Here is a 6,759-nt window from a genome sequence, read left to right as displayed (position 1 = left end):
AACTTTTCTAATTTCTTGAAAAAATTTTTAGGTCTATTTGCAAATATTTGTTTTCTAACTTGGGTAGTCTGTCTTCTTCACCAGTTCTGTTGTGAAGGCTTTCTAATACATTTTTTATTTGACCTATTGTATTCTTCATTTCCAATATTTCATTTTGATCTCTCTTTTAATTTAGTCTATTTCTTGGGAAAAATTTTCATTCATGTCATGTATGGATTTTTTTAATTCATGGATTTGCTTCTGATTACTTCTAAGTAATCCTACAATTAATATTTGAATTCTATTTCTGGCATTTCTTCAATCCATTCATCTTCACATTCTAGCATTGAAGTGTTGCTGTGTTCCTTTGGAGGCATGATGTTCTTGTCCTTATACTTGTTTCCTTAACTTCTGTGTTTACTTTTTGGCATTTGTGGAGATACTTCCCCCCTCTCCCGCTGTGATGACTTTTATCTTTGGACTATGCATCTGTGGCTTAGTGGAATGTCTACTCTTTCAGTAAATACCCAGAGGCAAGCGCTGGCTGTGGCCTGGGAGCTCTGTTCAGTGCTCCAGTGTGAGGGGAGTGTCCAAGGTGACACTGAAGTTTGGTGTGGTAAATTTCCTTTTTTTTTTTTTTTTATCAGAGGGGAGGGTTTGATCAACTCTATTGGCATAGTCTTATGCTCACCTCCTCTCCTCCAAAGAGACCAATTCCCTGGGTGCTAGCCCCAGTGGGTACAATATTCATCCACACTGTCACAAGATCCACACAAAGGATCCATGCAGTCCTCAGTGTGAGCATGGATCTGGCAGCAATGACTCTCACCAGGTGATCAGGGAGCCCTGAGCATGTGGAACCACCCACAGTGGCTTGTCAGAGATGCAGCCACATCTTGAGAGTCCTCCCATGCAGGCACAGTATTTTCACAGTCCATCCCAGCACACAGGCCTCCCACAGTCACAAAAGCCCAGCCCCTCGTAAATTCTTACAGCCAGATTCAGGCATCTTCTTTGCCTGGTTTCTGGGTGTGTGGACGCAAGCTGGTATCATTGTTATGCATGTCCAAAATGGTGCCTGCCCTCTAGTTACAGGACGCTGGTGCCTGGTGGTCAGGGAGACAGAAACGTACCCTCTCTTTTATTTTTTTCCTCTAGGTTGGCAGGTACACTGTCCCCCACTAGGCTCCACCCTGGACTTACACCAGGCTCTTCCTGCTGCTTTATTACCAGTGGCTTAGGCTGCTGCAGTCTGGTCTGGTCTCACCTCACTCTCTGAAGCTGGTGCTGAGGCTAATCGCTGCTGGGGTCCTGAGTTGTGCGCATCCATGCCCTCCACATCGATCCACAGTGTCCCTCTAATTTGAGGGGAATTTCCTCTATGGTTTTCTCCCTAACTCTTCCATGAGATTGCACTCTCTCCACACTTTTTAAAAAAGTTTTTTTTTTTTTTTATTTGAAAGGCAGAGTTACAGACAAGAAGAAGGAGAGACATTCACTGGTTCATTCCCTGATCTGAAGCCAGGAGCCAGGAGCCAGGAGCCAGGAGCCAGGAGCCAGGAGCCAGAAGCCTTCTCCTTGTCTCCCATAAGGATACAGGGGCCCAAGCCCTTGGGCCATCTTCCATAGCTTTCCCAGGCCCTTAGCAGGGAGCCGGATCACAAATGCAGCACCCAGGACATGAACCAATACCCATATGGGATGCCAGCACTGCAGGCAGAGGCCTAGCCCACCACATCACAGTGCAGTCCCCTCTCCACTTTTTAAAACTATTTTCCTGTAGACTAGAGCAGGAAGCTCCCTCCCTATTTTTCCTTCTTGGAATTCTCCCTCTGAGAATTCTTTGTTGTTTACTTTTGGGGTGGCTGGGGTTTAGTTCTCTGCTCAGACTTTGCTGTCTACTCTGTCATCCGTAGTCCTATGCTTTCTGTACATTAGGATGGTGCTACCCTCTTCAGAGTTCCTTAACTGATATTAATATTAGTTTTCTTTTCTTTTGTGGAAACTACTAATTAAATAGGAAGAAAACCATATGTAGGCTAGATGAGGAGAAGTTACTCTGGAATGAGGCCACTAGTCTTTGGGTAAAAATTCTACGATCCTACCTCCATCACTTGCTCACTATGTGAATGTGGGCAAGTCACAACCTCTTAGAGTGATGCTTCCATTGGAACTTTTGACAACAATAGAAATTAAATATATGTGCTAATATGACAGTCACTAGACATGACTGCTAAGTACTTAAAATGTAGCCAGTGTGACCAAGAAACTTGATTATAAATTTTATTAATTAATTAATTTAAATTTAAACAGCCACATGAGGCTAATAGCTTCCTGGAAAATGTAATTTTGGAGAATAATCACCATACTCAAAAATTGGCAGTAAATGCAGTTTCTTTAAATATTTCAGAGTACATGTATGGTCTTAAGTGAGATTCTATATGTAATATGAGTCATAAAGTCTAAAGCATCCCTCAAATATGTCATTAATAGTAATAACTACAATAGCAATGTCAATAATGATCATTGCTTGCACATAATCCACAAAAAAGAGAACCCCAAATCCCCAAGGTTGGACTTCAGAATTATCTTGTTTTTCTCTTTTCCATGGTTGTGTTGATCTGTGATTCCACAGTTCCTAGGGGCAGATGGAAGTCATTGAAAGCTTAATTATGTATACTGTGGGGGGGCCAAAGTAGATAAAAAGGCAGGGAGTCCAGAGAATTAAATTCTAATTGTAACTCTGCCATTGAGTAACTGTGGAATTCTGGCTTCCATTAAAGCTCCAGGAGCCAATTTTTATAGGCTTTGACCAAGGAAGTTCTTTTGATAGTTTACAGGTCATGAAATGTTATCAAGGAAGAGGACCGTAGGGATCATCTTGACCAGTTCTTTGGTTTTCCTAGAAGAGAACACGGATGCCTAGAGATGGTCAGTGACTTCCCAAGATTACTCTACTGGTTGGTGGCAAAACCAGGCCTAGCATGGAGGTATTTGTCTCCTGGACTCCAGACTGTCACTTTATGGTAAATCAAGGAGAGTGGGGAAAGGCATTGTTTAGTACCACTGACGATAGACAGCAAATTGATGATCACAAAACCCCACAGGACTTAATCACAATTCTATAAGAGCTATATAAACCCTACTGTAATTAGCTTAGCGCCATGAGGTAGATTCATTCATGGAGCACACATTCCATTAAGTAGTTGTGCAACTCTGCTTTCACATTTGTAAAAGAATGGCATTGGCTGAATCAATTTCTAAGGTCCCACTCGGGTCTGAAAGTCTGCAATTCTAAGATTCATGCACTATATTATTAAACATTATAAATGTATTTTAGTTTGTTTATCAAATGAATTTGTTCCTACAAATATCTGAAGAACAAAGATACATGTATACTTGAGCCATATTATTCTGTGCGCCAATACAATTTGATGCACATATGGATCCGCAAGCTCCTTGTGGTAATTCCACAGTTGAAGATGGGTTTAGAATCCCCAAACTCATACTGTGGACCTAGGGACGTCTTTTCTTTGGAGATTAAGATAAATTCAACCAATGTGAGTTTTTTATTATTATTATTGGGCATGTTTCCGGTTTTTGTTTTTCCTGAATAGATTGTTAGAGATCTTGGTAAAAATTTTGTATTTTTAAATACATTTTTAGAATGGGTACTGCATATTCAATACCATATCCAGAATTATAAAAGGAGACACAATGAAAACATCCTGTTCCCTGACACCATTGTTAACAATAGGATCACTGAGCATTGAGTTTGTCCTGAACTGAAATATTTTCTGGGACACAGAACCTTCAGTGCTAAAACTGGGAAAATCTCAAATAAACCAGGACAAGTTAGTTGCTCTACCAGGTTTCCCAGTGCACCCAGTTCCTATGACCTAGTTCTAACCCTAGCAATTGCCACTAATGCTGAAATCTAGTGGACATAACACAATTTAAGTTTTCAAAATTGTCTACAGATAATATCTTAAGTAAGTAAAACTCATCACTCTGCAGATAAACATAAAAGGGCCTTTGAATATTCCTTATTTTATATAGATTTTTGAGGAAAAAGGATAGGAATTGAAAAACACACCAACTTATTCAAGAGAAATGAAATCAATGTGGCAACCTCAATTGTACAATTAGTGACCTCTAAACAGTGGGGCAGATTTCATTCACAAGGAAAATGAACTATAACTTAAAGAAACCAGCCTCCTACAGAAAAATCATTTAATTCATTTGAAACTCCCTTGTCAAAAGGCAAATGAATAGATGAAAATTGACTTCTACTTCCAGTCGTGATGAAGAATAGAAGAAAGTAGACATCTTGAATTGACAGAACAAAAAACCAAGATTATTCAATAGTTCCTTTCCCCTTTTAATTTCTATAGTTTCATGTTGTGGAATAATGTCAATGGTGCACAGTTTTGAAGGTAAGTAGCTCATTTTAGAATGTGCAGGAGGGACATTTGTTAAGATTCTCCCTGAAAATGAATTTTCTCTTTATTTCTCTTGGAGTTCACATTTTATGAATGATTAAGCTGTTGTAGAACATGCTGTTTTTCAAAATCTTCTCCTTTTATACTGACCCTACATAAAATTTTTTTTTCCTTTGTAGCATTTTATTCAAATCAGCATACATATATAGAGTAGCTACTATGTTGAAAGCACCCAGAGTGCTATAGGGAATGATTTTTGAGATTCCCTGACGTCAAGCAGTCCAAGCTCAGGTGCAATAAATACCCCAACAGCTATAGGAACCGGCAATGTAGAATAATTGCTGTAGGAAGGAACAGTCATTGAACTAATCGATAGGAGTAATTTTAAAGAGGGGAATAATATTTGAGATGGGTCTTAATAAGCAGCATTTAAACAACTGGAACCTAAACTTGAGGTTTTGGGCACTGTATGATAAGTATCGCTGGACTATAGTGTCTCAAGTACAGAGATACTCAAAAATAAGCTATTTTGTTCAGACTCAGAAAAGCAATAATGATGAATTAATAATTTAATTCTTTAGTCCACGGAGGTGTAACCGCAGGTTTCAGAGCAGAGGAATGATACACTGAGAACTGCATTTTGACATTACCCTGGCACTAGCATATAGTGTGTATTAAAATGAAAATAGAAAAGAGATGGGCGACCCAGAGACAAGATGAGATGTGATAAGAACCTCCACTACAGAAGAACAAAAAGGAGAGAATGCAGTTTACTGGCTGTGTGATAAAATTCTGCATGATTTGGAGGGCATGAGTAACAAGAAGTCGAAGGTGACTGTGAGGTTGAACTTGCAGGAGGGGGAGGAAGTTGGTGCTGGAGGGAGACATGGCTGGGCGAGAGAGATGAAGAGTAGGATCCTCTCCAAAGTTATTTCTGCTGTGTTACCTGGTGTCGATACTTTCCTTCCCATGTTTTTCTATCTAATGTTAGTTCATCTGTAATTCTTCAAAGGTTTTCTTTTATTTTCATTAACAACTCTTGACAGCCTCTCTGCCTCCTCGAAGGTAAGATTCTGTTGTGACTCCTTCTCTTACCACTCCAAACAGCAGCGATCCTCAGGAATACACACTAAGCAGAGTCAAGATTCCCGTTCTGCAGGACTGAACTAATTGCTGGGTTCACTCAATCCTTGCTTTACTCCAAGACAAATATCAAACAGGTTTCAGAATGCTGACAGGGTAGTCAACAGGAAGGGCAGCAGTCACAGATTTTCATGTGACCAAAATGGGCATGATACTCACTACTTTGTTTCAACAGAAAGAACCCTTATCTTACGGTGCTTTGAACTGGGTTAGCATCAGCCTCACTGGAACTGGGCTATCTACTGAGCTATGGATGCTGCAGATTCTGCCCAAACCCTCTAGTTCAAGTCAAATGTGGCGGCTTTCCAGGAGTCTTGGGAACACAAACAATTTTATTTCCCTCCCTCTCCTAGGCTGAAAATATTCCATCAGTTTGATAGCAAAAGTGTTGTCCCAAATAAAGGCCAGGGCTATTCCCTGACGGCAGCTATGAAGCTGAAATCTTATCAGTCACCACGGTGGCAGGAGACCCACCGGCTCTCATCCTGACTTAATCAAATTAGAAAGTGTTTGTCATTCTTTCCCTAGCTAGCAGGAAATTAAGTTTCACTGAAGCATTTGGGTCACACCCTTAGTATCTAAGAATGATCTCCTTGTAAGATAAGTTTACAGTATTCAGTTGCTTTGGGGCTTTGCCTTCAGATTACTTTTTTTTCATAGAGTGAACATGTTTAAGGCAGCTTTAATATTTGACACAGCTGTTCCTGGGTCCAGGCTCGACCTTATTGTGAGTCACGTGATGACCCCGGCAAAGACTTCAGTACTGTCAGAGGAGAATCTGGAAAAAAAAGTCTATGTTTTCTCAAAACCAGTCACTTTTATTTTTTCACGTGGGTATTGTTTTAACTGCAAAATAATATCCAGCTCCGACAGGTGTTCACTAGTAGTGGCAGCCTAAAGTTACATGGAGGCAACAGGTGAAGCAGCCTCCATACTGATTGTTTTTCTCATTCACTTCTTCTTTGCTTTCACCTGTACCTTCCAGCTGTTCCTCAGGTCTGGCAAGGTTTGGTGTGTTCTTCTTTTCATGTGGTTGAGTCTCTGGGACTTCTATCACGATCCTACAAGCACTCCTTGGGTCCACTCCAGAACTTCAACACTTTCACAAAAGCATTCTACAATTTCTACCTGGTACAGAATTGGAATGTTTCATTCTAAAATTTTGTCTTCTCTCTTTAGTCAAGGAAGTTATTTT

The sequence above is a fragment of the Oryctolagus cuniculus genome, chromosome 10 (genome assembly GCF_051225735.1).
Source record: "Oryctolagus cuniculus isolate XC-2025 breed Fujian yellow rabbit chromosome 10, ASM5122573v1, whole genome shotgun sequence".
Classification (NCBI taxonomy): Eukaryota; Metazoa; Chordata; class Mammalia; order Lagomorpha; family Leporidae; genus Oryctolagus; species Oryctolagus cuniculus.
The sequence above is the reverse complement of the archived record's forward strand: the minus strand, read 5'-3'. Positions refer to the sequence as shown.